Raw genomic sequence first — 17,572 nt, forward strand, 5'->3', positions numbered from 1 at the left:
TCTGATGATTCGCTTATATGGATCAGAAAATACACTTTGAATTCTTCATGTACTTTGCAATAAAAATGTTGAAAGATTATGTTTTAGATTCCACGTGGGGAGAAGAAAATGTTAAATCTCTTTATCTGAATAGATCATAGCTATAAAAACAATACCAAAAGAAATAAGAAAAAACCCTACTTCAGCTAGAAGAGAAAATGCTGATTTTTTTTCTTAGAGAACATACACTATGAAATACATCCTTTCATTTATCCTCATATTACGTATGATTGAGGGTCTAGAAGGTAACCATGGAGTTCTAGGGATGAGTAAGTTAAGCAAGCTCTCTTCCTTATCAAGAGATTCACCTAAGGAGTACTTCAATTTGTTTAAAAAAAGTTACAACAAGAAAAACAAACCCCACCTTTCTGCACTACAGAATTTCGACCTTAAAAAAAAAGTTCTCAGCATGTTTTCCTGTTATTTTCCACACTTCTGTATCTAAACTACATACTAAAAACATGATCAGTTTTTGTAAATCTATGGAAGGGATGCGTGACTGGCAATGGGAATATTTGGTATCACTTTTCCATTCTTTTTGATAGACCTTGTTTCTGGAATAATTAAGTTGAATTATCATCTCTGTTAACTAAAACATTAAAATAATTCTCTAATTTTGGAGACTATCCACACTAACCAATCTATGAACACTACAACCAATTAATTCTTTTCTCCTCTTAGCTTTATATTTTTGAACTCTGTAACAATCAGACAACGCTTGATTAAAAATACAATATTTAATAGATGTATTATCACTAGATCTTTGCTCTTACATAATCACAATTATTTAAGCCCAGGAAAAAATGCATGACAAATGGTAGTCTACTATGCATATTCTAAGTGGTGGCATAAAACAAGCTAATTTCATTTTCGATGGAGTTTGGTAAGTTTAGGAGAAAATATACACAGTTGTAGCAAACTGAACTTGATGACTCCTTTGGAAGGGGTTTTATATCAACTTCAGACTTTTTGTCCCCATACACCGCCCCTTTGCAGAGTTAGTTAAAACTATTATAATCAAAAAGCACTAGAGGTTTGGGGTGACATCAAGAGACATTTCAAGCATGTTGGAAAAGCAAGTCCTTAAAACCTCACAATTCTCGAAGCAGGACCTAATTCAATTTTGGTTCACTGGGGCTGTGTGGTTTTCTATTCTGCACAACAGCCATGCGACTGCAGAGAAACAAGAGGCAGCACCTTAAGGTTAAAGGAGGAAAGAGCAACTCTACACACACATGCATGCACAAACCAACTCCCCCAGACCCCCAAACACGAAAAAAGATGAATGTTGACTCATCTTTGTCATTTCTTTTCCCAATTTGCTTGTCTATTGCCAGGCACATACCATACATGTTTCTGTTACCTTTGAAAGAGCTTCCCCATGCCTCCAGTACACAAAATTGGTATGTCTGAATTCTGTTCTACTTAAACTGAAGTATGGAGATTGAGTTTTAAATGGTCTCCCAACATATTTTTTTTAAGAGAAGCACTACTGATGTGAGCTTTTAGGGTGAGGTAAGTTATTCTGCTTTTAAGCAGATAAATTTTGAATGTAAGTGATGTAAGAAGACTATCTCACCCTTCCCATAGGTTGGAAGGTTGAATTTTGTCAGTGCTTTTGGATTACATAATGACTAACTTCTAGAACAAAAATGTCTCAAAGAAAAGTTCAGGAAATCACCTGACAAGAGTGGATGGATACTATTGTGGGATTGTATCAAGCAGAACCAAATTAATATTACAAATTACTTTTAAAAACAAACAGAAGTCCTTGTATGTTGCTTTTACATTACATTCTAGGTCCTCTGACTTGACGATAAAGAAAAACTGAAGTGATAGTGATAGTAATTAACAGTAATTAATAGCAACAGTATAGCTATTTTATTTGGTTCTTCTTATCTTCCAAATAAGAATTAGGAAGAGGGAAGGGACAAAGGAAAGGCAAGAAGAATGGAAGAAACAAAGCTTAACATATGGAAGATGTCTCCTTACCTCAGTAATCTGTCCCAAAATAACCTGGCCTCTATTCAATGTTTTTAATAGGGTCTGCCTACCAATATATGATGTCTTTGTTTTTCTCTTGTCATGGATACTAATATAACCATCTGTATTGTGCACTGGGGATTGTTTCCATGCTGTATGTCCATTATTTCTTCTTAATAGTAGATTATTTAAATAGCTGAAGCAGAAAACTTAAAAAATACTAGATATATCTGATAGCAGACAAAGAACAAAAAGCTACTACTGTTATTCAGGAGAGATGTAACTCTCGGCTTATTTACCTGAATTAGATGAAATAAGCCCTTTGAATCTGAAAAACGGAGTTACAAATCTAAGTTTTCTTACTGTTTATTATCTCAGCTCAAATAATGAAGCTGATGACACTTTTATAAAAAAGTTTAACAGTAGAGAAAAGACAATCTCCTGCATTTGGTCAGTACAGTTTGGAATGGAAGAAACTTAGGAATATTTATTCCAACATCAGCAGCCAACACATCATGATCTATCAGAGCTTTCATACTTGCTCTGTGAAATAATTTCTTGAGTCATAAATCTAGAAGAAATACTGAAGCAACTACGTTGTATTTTACAAATAGATTACCCTTCTTAATTATTTTAGAAACACTTTCTATGCCATAACAATTTGTTTCTAGATCAACTATTGGTCACCATGTACCCAGGTAGCTGGGAAACAATCAAACTAATGATCAATAGATGATAACCAAAACCTTCTGTAATGTTGGTTTAGGACATGCACAAGTCATTCAATCTCTTAACAGTTCAGTAATCACAAAGCTATTAGCAAGAATATGTGTTTCAATTTAAATCTATGTGTCAGAATCTGCTGATCTGTGCCTCAGTACTTTTGTCAAATAGGGCAGTAGTTTTGGTCCAAAGCATGCAAGTATCCAAGCCATGATACTTGGATTGGCAAATACTGTGATGACTGAAACAAAGTTTGCACTTGGATAAAAGAGAGCTTTGTTACTTCACTATTAATTAGTCTGCAGATGGTAGTAAACACTTACAATCTTTCAGAAGCTAGTGCTAGGAAAAAAAGAGGCTAATAAAATGTTTATTATTGCTGTGGCAGTTAATTAAATTAAATTTCTCTTATATGAAAGCCTACTTTTCTAAAGCACACAGCAGTATACCAAAAGGCAATATATAGCTCTTTAAAAATACTGATCAAAGCCTCTTGCCTTTGAAGGCACAAATAATCTATGTAGCCTCATGTACAGCTTTATTCCTCTTTGTTTCCCCTGCAAGACACACAGGTCTTGACCTTGAACAGTTCAAACAGTGACATATGAAAATACCTATTTAGTTTCATGTCTGAATTTCTGGAAGTAATTTAGATATTCAAGAGTAAGTACACCAGAGATGATGTGGTGCTCATAGCAGCAACATGGAAACTATATTTGTGCAAGATACTAAGAATCAAGACCCTTGGCTTTTGCTGTTAGTTTTGACTTATATTGCCTTGGGCAAGTAACTTCACCGCTTTACATTATGTTTACAATAAATGAAATAATAAAAACCTGCTGAGTTGAGAGAATACAGGATTCTGAGAGAGCTGAATTGTACAGGTTGCATTCCCAAACTATCATGGTGGGGATAGAAATCAAGTGAATCCAGAAATCACATGTTAAAGTAAATTGTGAAAAAGTTATTCTGTTAACTAGCATCAGGTATGAATTCTGTGGAAAGTCTGTGGTATTGGTGGATTCTGAGGTCTTTTACAGGATTAATTTGATAGAAGGCGGTGTTGAATGCTGGTTTTAGTGTCCTAGGATTTGCAAGACATCTGTGTGGGTCTAGCAGATACGGATCTCTGAGACCTCCACTGCTCTGGAATCAGAACCCGAATCCTGATGGGAAAACCTACAGAATCTACTACACTAGACACTGAGGGCAGCGCTAATTATCTCCTCCTTTTATACGAATATTTACTATATTTACTATATTACTTCTAAAAGTTTCTCTTAACACATCTCATCGCCATAAGTTTTAGCAAACTTAAAGGGTAAACTCTCCTCGAAAAATTTTATTTACTATGAATATTCTGCCCTCTTCTTGGGCAGTTTGCGTAGCCATCAGCACCCATGCTGCAAATTATGATAATAATGCTCAATGTATACTTGAGAGTGAAATACAGAAAATAACATCATAGAGCAAAACTCATTTTCTCAAGCCCGACTGACACACACACACACACCACCACCACCCCAAACAAACAAATACCTAAGTGGTACTTCTAACCAGTAATAACCACTGGTATATTCCATTTACACACAGCAGTCAGAGGTTAGTGGATGTGACTTCTGCAGAATGTGTGTTCACAAGAAAAAATGAAAAATGAACATGACCTGGGAATTTCAAGTTTCATTATTTATCCCATGTTTGTTTCATTGTTTATCCCATGAATTTCTTCCCACTGATAGCATTGGACTGAGAGAGATTTTGTAAAAAAGGAAAAGTGAAAATAAAATCTAAATATAATGAGGCCTTTAAAAGGGCACCAAGATATGACAAAAAACGTTAGAAATAGACCTATATTTGTGCTCCCGAATTTTGACACTAGTAAAGTGTGAGGCAAAGCTTGGATCTGACTTCATGATAAGATGATTCTTTTAATTTGATTGCAACACTTATACTTGGGATCCAAACTTCTGAAGAGTGAGTTGTTCGGGGTTGCCAAAGTGGTGTCATTAATATTTTACTCCAGTTCTACCTGTTTATGATAGCTTTAGTTTGAGGGAAATTATGTAGCATCCAGAAACTAGCTGTACTAACTAAATCCGTAGCTATTCTAGTGGAAGCTTTCATTATTTACATCCTGTTCTTTAATTTCTTTTAGAAGTCAATACAATACATACCACTACATTTTGAATTTTATTTTACTTCTAAAATTTTAGAAAAATCAGGTCTTTTCATTATGCCAGCAGTACACAAATGTGTCTTTTCACTTACATCCTCTTGTTTTCTCACCTGCAGGCTTGCAAATAGCCTTACAAGGTGGAGCAGATACAGGAACAGGGAGCAGTGGGATGAATTTCGGACATTCACACCTAAACCTTCTACAGCCCTGCTTTGTAGCAGCTTCTTTCCTTAGGAGCTGCAATGAAAGAAGCAGCTAGAAACAGAACCAGATGATTTATGAATCCAGGTTGTTATGGCTGTTAATGGCCTTAACAGGATTTTTTGCAGCATGGGCATGGTTGCAGGGGTCACAAATGATTTACTTGTATCATCACTCATCTTGGAAAGAAATGTAATCAGTTTGGCTGCAGGAACTGGAGAAATGTAGAGACACTCAATTCCTTGGAATATTTTGGAAGAACACAGTTTCCACAAATAAGTGTCTAAACGTTACACATTTTGGGAATCCTGCCATCAGTTTGAACAATATGGATATTAGACCTAGCAAAATCAGAGAGTATTTCAACAAACAGAGAATTAATTTCGCAATAAAACAAGCAAATAATAACAAACAAAACCCCAAACAGTCTCTAGGAAGTGACTTTGTTCTGAAGCAAATATCATGCCAACATGATCTCTGAAAAAGAGAAGGTAGGATATATGTTAGAATATGTGGAGGAAAAGGAAAGTCTTTATGTCACCAGAAGCAACAAAGAGGGACAACTGAATCGTTAAATACTACATGTTCTTCTAGATAAAAGGAAAGGGCGTCCTGTAGCTACCACAAAATAGAAAAAAAAAACCAAACAAACATAGGAAGAGCCACCTAGCCAAATGGACACTGGGAAATAAATGTATAGTGTAAGCAGCTGGAGATGGATGAAAGAAAGGTCTGGGTATGGCACCAGGCTAAGGCATTACATGTCTCAGGTCTTAATATCTGTCATCAGTTTTTATACGCAGGTAGCATTGTAAGAGCTAGTTTTACATGAAGTCTCATTAAACTTAATTTTTTTTTGAGAAATTTAAAAGTTAAGCATGGATTGATTGATGGGAACTTCACCTTCACTTCTTAAATATTCATTAAGTTAACCACTGTTTTCCACTTTTATAAAAGACATTAAATGATATTCAGTTCTAATACAAACAGGATGAATGCATATGAGTTCTGGAACATAAAAACTTCTTTAAAAGTATTCCACAAATACTTCTTCATATGACATTTAAATCTGTCTTCTGAGAAGAAAAAAGTAATATAGGTATTGTTAATTTTGCTTCTCAGTTCAACTGTAGAACTTATAGCATTGCCTGTTGCGATAGGACAAGGGGTAATGGTTTTAAACTAAAAGAAGGAGGATTCACAGTAGGCCTAAGGAAGAGATTTTTTTATGATGACGGTGGTGAAACCCTGGCCCAGGTTGCCCAGAGAGGTGGGAGATGCCCCATCCCTGGAAATGTTGAAGGTCAGGTTGGACGGGGCTCTGAGCAACCTGATCGAGTTGAAGATGGCCCTGCTCTCACTGCAGGAGGGGGTTGGTCTAGATGATCTTTAAAGGTCCCTTCCAACCCAAACCATTCTATGATTCTGTGAACACCGTATTAACTGCATGGCACATAGAATTATTTTTTTTTTAAAAAGCTCAGGTCTGCAAAAGTGAAGGTGACACAAGAAGTGTGACGTTCTCCTAAAATTGAAAAGCAGATAAGTTAAGATCTCAGACTCGCACCTACAACCAAAGCTGCCAGCTGCTTCCCACACTGCCCTCCTCATTTTAGCATTGCATAAGAGGAAAAAAAAAAAAAAAAAGACAAACAAACAAAACAAAACAACAAAAAAACCCCAAACAGAAATAAGTAAAATGGGTGGTTATTTCATTAAAGAAGCAGCAGCCCTGTATTTAACACATTTATGTTTAGCACCTATATACACATATAGCAACATTAACTATTGTAGCTCTTTTTTAAAAAGATCTTTTGTGTAAAATGGAAAGTATTACCAGAATGATCCCCAAACACTTCTCATATTTAGGGCTGTATTAAGTCTGACAGACTGCAAAACACTGCAGATGGAACATTGTGAACATACTTCACGCTTTATTATAAAGAAAAGAAGGATGTTCTCATCTGAAAAGTTTGCAATGTCTGTGAAGCTAATCTAAAATAGTAAAACGAGAAGAAAGAAAAACAGGCAACTAATATATTCCCTAAGGACTGAGTAAGCTTCATTACTAAGTAGAAAGTTATACTCATCTTTATCATTTAGTGGAAAGATTATTTTAATGTATAGAAATACGGTATCATTTTCTCTGATTGACATAGTACTAAATAAAAAAAAAGAAAATTATAAAATATTGACTAGATAAACACTTATTTCTTCCCTGGAACTACACTCCATCACAAAAATACTCAATTTGAAGCTCTGAAGCTATAACAATTGCTTGCATTTAGAAAAGTACAATATATGAAAAGAATCTTTGTAACCTAACCAAAATTGGCAGGATATTTCAGGCTTAAAAGAAAATAAAAACTGGGATGTTTCAGAAAATAAAATGAATCATAATTGGAAGATTTAATCAAGAAATGCCTAGCTTTGTACTCAAGCCTTTTAGTTTAAATTACAGATGGATAAAGAAAATATAATAGACTAAATAATGTGAATCTGTTGAGTTCAGTGTAGAAACTCTAATAAGAATAAATAGCAACCTAGTGCCATCATTCCTCTCGCTTCTCAGAACAAACTTTTACATTTTGAGACATGAAAATCTATCAAATTATTTACTGAGGTATTATAATGGTTCCAACTCTCTCCTGTGCCCACAATGCACAAGAACTGTACTGCTAACATAGCTGAAAGTTCATGGGCAGATTCTCCCCTGCAGGTAACAAAGATAGTCCAGTTTATGGCGGTTAATTATCTGGCAAAAAGAAAGCCATGTTCTGATAACCGTAACACGGAATAATCTGGAGTGCCTTTTTTAAGACACATCTTAAACCAGAAGGTATGATTCTGAGATATTCAGTTTATCTTTTGTCTAACCCTGAAATACTGCACTTAGTTATTAGTATCATTACTTCTACCTGAGAAGCTTCATAGGACCTTCTCGTTTTGATGCTCCCTCTACATTTGAACTTTTTCAGCAATACCAGATCAGGAATAAAATCAGGACATAATCCAGGAATTTTTAATCATAAGGGAATGCGATATGGTATTATGACAATGTGTGGTATCAGATACAGTTGTATTTTAAAGCGAAGCTGTAAGAAATGTTTATAACTACTAATTACAATTGTCCTATAGAGGAAATCCGTATCACTCCTCTGTCTCAAAATAAGGTGGGTCACCTTGCTGAAAGGAACTCAAGTATCAGGGTTACAAATAGCGGAGAAACAGGAATCTGACTTTGTTGCTTAGTAGTAAATCTCTTTATCTGGGAGAAGGGAGACATGGGATCCGATTCCTAGCCTCTTGGACTAGTTTCAAATTAACCGACTAAATTTTGCTAAATTTATCAATGGCCCTAGAAGCAAGGAGGAGATCTGATGACTCTCCTAATCAACTGAATGATCCAACCATTACGCTACTGGGAAAACGACTATCTTTCATATATTCTCCCTAGCCTAATGAAACTTGCCTCCTTCTGCAGCACAGGAGAGCTGTAGGGAGGAGGTGCAGAGCCCCCTTTTAGCACAGCTGGGGGATGAAATCCCCCCCCCAGATGTGTCAGACATACAGTCTGAGCCTCCTGGATGAAAGCTCAAGCAATATGAAAGAGCTATCTAGGCTCAGGAAAAAACACATATCACATTTGTGTCTTACTGGATAGTTCTAATAAATGCACTCATTTTGGATGGTTCGCAGTTAGCTTTTTGGTGGTTTATGATCCTACTACAACATGCTCAACCGTTCCTGTGCAACATACGGCACAGTTCTCTGAAAGAGAGCTCTGAATGTTGTTCTTGTGATTACACTCTATATGTACTATCACTAGCTTTCAGGAATACACAATACAGAATCTTTAATGGCCGTAATCCTAATTATTCCTGTACCAAACGGCATCACAACCTGTCCTACCGGGACTGCAGTGGTCCTACAGCGGTCCAGTTCACAGTCGTTGGGATACATCAGCCCAGTGAGATGGGATGTCACCCGTTCTATTACCTTTCAGCTATGGGACAGAAAGGATGGGAAACCCAACAGCTGAAAAATCTGCTTTAGGCCTGGTATTTATCACTGTATCCATGCAGCCCTGAGCTGGGATCTGGCCGCTCCTGCTGAACAGATTGGACTTCCCAGTAGTATGCAAAAGGATGATAACGTCCTTTCTGAAGGTATTGATTCCTTCCCAAAAAAACTGAACATTGTTTTTGTATAACTCTCTGTCCCCAATTCCTGCCGCATTATAGATGGAAATACATCAAATATGGAAAACATCCTGGTTACTTGCAGTCTTTACTTGTTTAGGACATCCAGAAAATTTATAAGGCCTTCCCATGCACATAAGCTTAAAAGTCTGAATTCATGAAATGAAATTATTTTCTTTTCCAGTCTTAATGTTGTTTTAACATATTTAGGGGTTTTGAAGTTAATTCCCAAGTTTACAGTCTGCTGTTACGAGAGTGCTTGGAATAGCCCACGTTTTATCTTCCGCCCTGTAAATCTTAACAGTGCAGAGCACTCCACGTTTCACACACCACGTAAAAGATACGTCGTAGCCATTAACCTTCCCCTCAGTTGCTGATAAAGTAAAATAGGCCCATTCTTTACAGTAACAGTAATGTATCTGTTCAGATAAATATTCCTCTTGCTGCAATAAAGTGTAGTATTTTACAGCCGCATACCATCTTTGCAAACTATAAAGTGGCAATTAAAAGTGAATATGAACAGAATACTAAGTGAAGATTCGAAGGCAAAAGGGACAAAAGAGCTTTTGCTAAAACTTCCCTCAGCAAAAACTGAAGTTCAACATATAAATCAACTAATATTTGCTTATGTGATTTTTGAATCTATAGCAAAGATATAATATTAATGAATTCCTGGTAATCACTTTCTGAAGGCTGTAAATTTGATATAGTTAAGCATCTAACATTCATATCCCTGGTCCTTTTTTTATTGCACGCAAGCTAGTTACATCAGGAGGCTGTAGCTGAAGGACCGGTATAACTTAAATTTTAAGAGGCTATTTTGTAAATATATAAACAGCGTTACACTTAACAATATCAATAATTTAATAAAATGTACTATGATTTCACAATTGTTCATAATATTAAGTCTAGCCAGAGACTGAGATTGAGGAGCTCTGCCTTCGTCTCGTTTCCCACGTAGCCTCGTGCAAATCACTGACAGTTTCTCTAGGATGCCCACACCGCAAGATGTACTTTAGCATCTCCCAACCAAGGAGCATATTTAGGATCAGCTCAACACTGACTGTGAGGATCAGCTCATCACACTCACATGCAAGAGTCGGGTGGTGGCCTAAGACAGTGAGAGCCACAAAGTTACAGATCTCCTCTTTCTTCATATTTTGTGTACACGGCACATTCACACAGCACTGATCCCAGAAAAAGACTTGTGATGCTATAATGCCCGAGAAAATATGCAGGATTTGCACTATACAGTAAGATTAATACTCCTGAAAAAAATCCATTCATGGCTCTCATCATATAATCTTATAGCCCCAGAAAATCTTTACTGGGTGTGGCATGAAAACAGCCACATTATTTGCCTCCTTCTTGCATATTTTACTCATGACTTTTATCACTGAAAGACTTTTTGACTGACTTATTTTAACTAAAAGTTAAAAGAGATTCTGGAAAAGCAAATAGTAACTTCAGATACAAAGTAGCATAAGGAGACATGCAGCTTACCAGTTTTGGAAACTACTGGGAAATACATGCTCAAATACTGGTTTGAGATATTTTTCTATTTGGATATCACTGTCAGTATAATTTTAACCTCACATATCAAAATCCACTTCAAATCAGCCAGAAGATTTTTCAAAACAATAATTTATAATAAATTACTGATCAAAGTAAGAAGACAAATCCCTGTTTTTAAGGCGCTCTAACTGCTGATCATATAGGGCCACAGACCTAGTGCCACACAAACTGTGAAGTTTGAAGCCATACTGAACTACTTGTGAAACAATTCTCTTCCCTTTTGCTCTCTGAAAAATGTAATTCCCAAAATTACAGAAAAAAATAACACGAAGAAGTGAAATGAGCTATACCTAGGTCACTGCCAAACATACAAGATTCAAAAGACAATAAAGTGTGTATTTTTGCCAGTCAAAACTATTCCCATCACAGTCCTGTTGTGCTGCTTGCCACAGTACCAGATGAAAAATAAGCAAGCAATATAACAACTTTCCCCTGCCCAAACCCCCCAGTCTTAAACATTAAAATCATCTGAACTGGAATGAAAATTATCAACATTTATTATGGCATCATTAAGTGATTCAAGCTATACATATTGGGGTACAATAAGCCAACGCGTTCCCTAAAATGACACACTGATTTTTTTAAATGGAACACGTAAATATATATTGAAATATACTTCAGTCAAATTCCACCTTGCAGCTGAATAAAATAAATAATTTAATATGAAATAAGAAATTGTTGTGCATCAAGAAATAAGAAATTGTCATGCATCTGAAGGTAGATTAAAGCCTCATGTGCACAGTTAGACACACATGTAATATGATGCAAATATACATTAAACCCGCATGATACACCCACATATGATAGATATGTATATGTACGGCATGATACCCGTTCATGATACAGGTATGATAAACATATATGCAGGTTTAGCTCAGGCAGCCTGTACAGCTGTAAATTGCTCCTAAGTACTGCTAAATTGATTTGCAGATGTGAATATGGCACAAGGTTGGAGCTGTATGAACATGAATACAGAGGGTTGTAGGGGATTTGTTGCAATTATGGAGTACTGCGTATACTGCAGAATTTTAGAAGGGGATGTAGATTTGACTAAATTCCATAAAAATACGCTCAAGCACTGGTGTGGGCATTATTAAACTGTAGATCTTGAAACAGTCAAGGTGCTTGAATTACGTATTTACTGCTTCACCCATGATCTTCACCTGATGCTTTTTCCATTGCTGTACTTTCAGGTGCCATGCATTCTCTTCTGTTTTAAACATACCTGAATGCAGACTTTTTATCTGAAAAAAAACCACCAAACCAACCACAACCAACCAACCACATATTTTATTTTTTACAGATTAAAATAATAACAATAATAATAATAATAAAAATACCCTCATAAACAATAGGCATCCATGGCCCTGACTGCCAGAGCTTTTCACCACTCGTGCCTCTTTCTGACTTTCCTATATCACGTGTGAGTGCTGTGGGAATAACTTCCATCTTTTTTGTCCAGTTCTCAATTTAGTTCATTATTGTTCTTGTAATTTTTGAAAAAAGAGAAAATACAAAATATAAATTGCAGTTCTAACAGTGAATGCTACTGGAACAACTAGGAACAACTTCCAGCTTCTGTGCCTCAATGACCACTTTTTTTTAAAACCTTAAACTATTATTAACTATTATTAAACTACTATACTAACAGGTTTCTGTTACTTATCTCCCAGCACTGCAATGGAGATTGGAATGTTTAGCTATTAGCTGTTGTGAATTAGACCGGAGATTAAAGGCACCAAGGATTATAATACCTGTCATTCAAAATCTCATACTTTATGTTATACTGGCGATTTATACTAATTTCAGCCATGAGTGACAATTTGCTTGTAGCCAGTCAACTCTGAGAGCTTCCTGATGGTGGCTGCCCTATAGTGTCAAGGTGACCTACATCTACAGCATTGACCGAAAGATAAAATCTGACTTCTTCCCTTGTGCTGGCACAGGCACTTGCACACCAGCCCACTGAGTCAGATTAGCGACTTGACATGTCGCTAATCATTTCTTTTCCATTTCTTCTTTAGTTTCCAATTTAGTTTTTCTAATAAGGTCTCTTCGGACAAATTAAAGTTAAAATGATACCTAAGAATAAAACAAAACTCAGCCATATGCCTACGCTGTTTTTCCTTCGTAATTTGCAAGAAGGTATATGTGTTAATCCCAGACAAAATTGTACCCCAAGGAGTTAAGAAAGCATCACTAGTTATGATTTTTTTCTAATGTTTTTATGAAAGCAGCCAAAGAGAATGAAAAAGCTTCACAAACTGGTAAAATGCTTTGGGAGATATTGTTCTATGTAATTACTGTGGAAGCCCTGGACACCTGATTGGTAAAAAACAACCTTTTAAAAGATGACAGCTGCTGCAATCATGGAAGGGAAAAGAACAAAGCAATTGTGAGCACTGAAACAGAAAACAAAATAGTCATTTCTGTAGTTAGTACAGCATTTTTGATGCTACCAGCACATCAAAATCCTTTTTTTGCTTCTTTTTTTTTTTTTTTTTTTTTTTTTTTTAGCAACTTACCTAACATTCAAGAAAAGAAAACGTATATAGGGTATAGTCATTTATTATTCTATTGAAAATTGATTTTACTCCTCCAGAACGTTTTATTCTCATGCACATTCTGGCATAAGCAGGTCTAAGTTGCAACAGATTCTTCATAAGTGAACTGTTAATCACTGATTCAGTACCTATTGCCTTGCAGTTATTCATAACACCAGATTAGAAAGGATCAAGATGAAAGGCTAATTACAAAAGGGAGGCAGCAGAACAAGCCAGTAGTCAGACCCCCCAGCACAGAGCCCATTAGCAGAGGCAGGACAAAACAATGTGCAATTTCTTACATTAGATGTTGCTCATTGTTGCATTTTGCACCTCTTATCAATTCTTCACTTTTACACTTCTACTTAACAATTCTTCAAGACTGTGTGGTTCTAAGTAAAGATCTAAATAATTGTTTCCCCTTGAATCACAGTTACAACTTGACATTAGTATCTCATAAGTATGCACAGCAGTCTACAACAATAGTATGACTAGGATGGTTGAAATACAAGATTCAAGAAAGACTTCAAGTCTTTAAAAAAAACACCTTCTGGTTTATTGTTTTCTGTATCTGGGATTTCCAAAAAGCCTCCCACCCAAATGCCAGCAGACAAGGGACTGGCTGAGTTCCAACACCAGATACATTTAGTTTGGTACGGCAGGGCAATCCTCTGTTGTTTAAAATTTAATACAAATATACAGTAACCATGCCAAGATAAATTATAGCTCAACTAGAAGGGAAAGGCTCAATATAGAAAGATCTTCAAGAAACTCCATCAGTGGCATTGCTCTTTGTATGCTACTACATTCTTGTGTAAGGAAAGTCTGATCGAACACAACTGTCTCAGTTTAAATGTTACATATACACGTACATATCTGACTGTTTTACTATATCTGTACTAAAGGATAGATCTAACTCCGTTCCTCAATTCCACTAATGTCTCCTTGTTGGCTTCTAAAAGGCAGCAGGGTCCTGATGCTGTAATTACTTAAGAAAAATCCTATTTCATGACAGACTCAAGAATTTCATGCTTAGGAAGACAGCTACTTGTAGAAGTGAGGAATTTTTATCCTGGAATATTACATTCCATACTCCTGAGGCATGCTAAAGTCAGCTCTCCACTAAGCTATTTGAACAATCTTTTTCAACGTCTTTGAACTGCATTGTTTCCAAATTTTATCATAAAGTATTCACTGTAAGTTTACAGAAAGCATTTTTGTTATTGAGCAAGCAGAGCATCCAACCTAATATTATTCCAATGCTCAGAAAAACAGGAAGTTATAGGTTATTTTACACCTATGTTAATTCCATAATAAAGTTTTCAGAAATAAATGCATAAAAATAGTTTTAAGAATCTGTGAAAATATTCTAATTTACTATGGTCAATTTTTAACATTTAATGTGTTGGTCACAGTTTACTTCATGTCTTTCTCAATGCATAAAGAGAACTGAGGTAAGCCTTGTTTTTAGAAATCTGACTCTTGTTGAGTCTTCACTTATCTAAAAAAATCTTGCAAAGTGATCCTTTTACTGATGGTGATTAATAGTACATGTTATCAGAAGGCAATTTAGGAAAAATAGTTAGCAAGAATCTTTGTTTAAAAAGATTTACAAGACTTTGCATCCTTAGTCACGACTTGTGGAAAAAAATACTGAATGATAAAGGATAGCTTTTCATCTGAATTAAAAGTTTAGTCACAATTTGTAGGCAGTACTCGTAATCTTTTAGCAGTTTGGATGCTTAGTCATTTTTCTTATTTAACAAGATCCTTCCCTACACTTCAAAACAAAAGAATAAAAACCCAACATAAGCTCTACAATCCCCTTTTATTCCTCTCACCATTACGGGGAAATATCCTAAATGTCCACTGCAAGATGTTTTTGGAAGCATTCCTAAGACTGTACAACAGTAAGGCTGAATGGGGGAGGGAGAAATGGCCAGTGACTGAGAGCTGAGCAGTTGCCTAGAGAAAGATCTGCACTCTGCAAATCTGTTTCAGAAAAGCAGAAGTTTTCATTCAGCAAAGTCCAGCTTAGATTTGCAGAAAACAGAAATGAGAAAATGGCAGATAGGTGACCCGCTCCTGGGGAAATGCAAAGAAGCTTCATGCTTACTTGTTCTGCTGTGTCAAGGTTTATGGAGTTCATGTAAATAAGGAATCCACTTGATTCTCTGTTCATTTGTGAAAGTGGTATTATTAGGAGCACGTTAAGTTATTCTACTGAACAACCTTTTTAATCTCAGTCAAAGAATTTAAATCTATATGAGAATTTTTAATCTTCCCATGAAGAATTATTTTTACACTGTTCTTGTTAAGTATACTTTCTTATATATATTTATGTGGACTTTGATTTCTCTTGCAAAACATTTATGATTCCGATTGTACAAGCCAGTATAGAGATAATGAATTTTAGCAACTACTAAAAATCAAAGCAAACAATATGTCATAAACTAGGAATATGTCTTTCCTGTGTAATATTTCAATCACTCTTTATCTCTAAATCACCATTTTTCTTTCTAAATCAAAGGTTTACTTCCTATGACAAACATCTGATTCTAGAAATACTGTTCAATAGTGATGCCTATTTGCTTCAGTTTTTGCTGGTTTCTCCTCTTTTGCTTTCTCTAGTTGTTAAAAAATGGCTTTCTTTGCTAAAGTTTGTTCTCTCAACGGTATTATAAAATCTGTTACTATAGTTGTCAGTTTACTTTGTTGCAGAAGATACAGAACGGTACAACTGTTCCAAGAGTTCCCTTTTTGAAGGGAAAAAAAAATAATAAAACTATAGTCAAGATTGACTGTCAGTGTAGTGTTTGCTAAGAATGCAAACAAAATATTAAAATATCAGTAGCACATACCATGTTACAAAGCTAATGGGACTATCATGAAGTACAAGACATGAGTATGCTGTAAATGATTTCTGATACAGAGCCCTGGCCATTCAAAGTGATCATGATGAATTATTCTTCAAAAAGAAATTCCAATTCTGAAGAAATAATATAGTCCAAATAACATTTTTCATGAGGGTTAATGAAAAAGCATTCCAAAAGTATTTAAGATAGGTGGGAAACAGTAGGGATTTTGTAACAAAAGAAAACAAGTATTTATAAAGACGTATATACAATTCTAGTTTATCAATCAAAACGCAAATACCTGCAGGAAAGGCTCCATTTCACATCTAACGTCGAAGAACTGTACCTTACATAATGCTAGGAGAACCCTAGAGCTGGGATCATACAGTCAAGAACAGCAGATAAAGAGGATACCTGAAAGAGTGACTGGTCGAGCTGATGTATTACCCACTGAGGGTCTCACAGCATTGCACTGCAAAGCAAAAGTCCCGTTTTGCAATTTTTAATCCACGAGTAACAGACAAAACCGTGTGCAATTCTCTCAGTTTTGGGAATAAAGTACATACAGCATTGTTCTTAGTTAGAATTATTTAATTTCAATTAATTAGAATCATAAAAACGTAAGTTGATAAGAGTAACATATGCAGAGATTGTAAATGAAAAATCCACAAATTTGGAATTTTATCACCACAGAAAGCAGAAAATACTTAAAGGAGCAACTTCCTACCTGATTTGTGAATAATGGGAACATTTGCATTATATTTATTGTTATTGTATGCCTTTATCACTTTTATTGTTGTGCTGTAGTATAGCCCTTTGAAGGTCTGCCAAACCACTGCAGCTTGCTCAAATGCAGGGCTGAATTTTAATTAAGTTTAGCAAAATACTTATTGAATTTGCTGAGCCTGATTAGTCCAGTCAACCTGATAGACATGCAGAGGGCATCTTGCTTACTTGTTTTAATAACTGACAGAGGCAATTAATAGAGTTTTGTGAAATATTTAATGTGAAAAATACAGGCTATCATCACCTCTTTTCACTGAGAATCTTAGGGTTTTTTGTGTGTTTAACATGGCTACGAAAGATTTCTTGGAATTATGAAGTGCTGAAAGGTAATTCAGTATTCATACTTGTGAAGAGTAACTCTAAAAGATATGCACGTTGTTTCGCTAAAGTATTCCCCAAATATCACAGTCCAGTGAAAAGCAGTTTCCATGGTCTCTGCACAGTAATATTAAATATGGATGGAAGTGGATGACTTCTTACAGACAACTT

General features: G+C 35.7%; 1 protein-coding gene across 1 annotated transcript in view; it reads right to left on the reverse strand.

The window, feature by feature from the left end:
- The window catches only part of IL1RAPL1 (interleukin 1 receptor accessory protein like 1), a 729,989-nt gene that overhangs the window by 509,552 nt on the left and 202,865 nt on the right, over positions 1 to 17,572 (reverse strand). The window lies entirely within an intron of this gene.

Source organism: Accipiter gentilis, chromosome 32 (genome assembly GCF_929443795.1).
Source record: "Accipiter gentilis chromosome 32, bAccGen1.1, whole genome shotgun sequence".
Lineage (NCBI taxonomy): Eukaryota > Metazoa > Chordata > Aves > Accipitriformes > Accipitridae > Astur > Astur gentilis.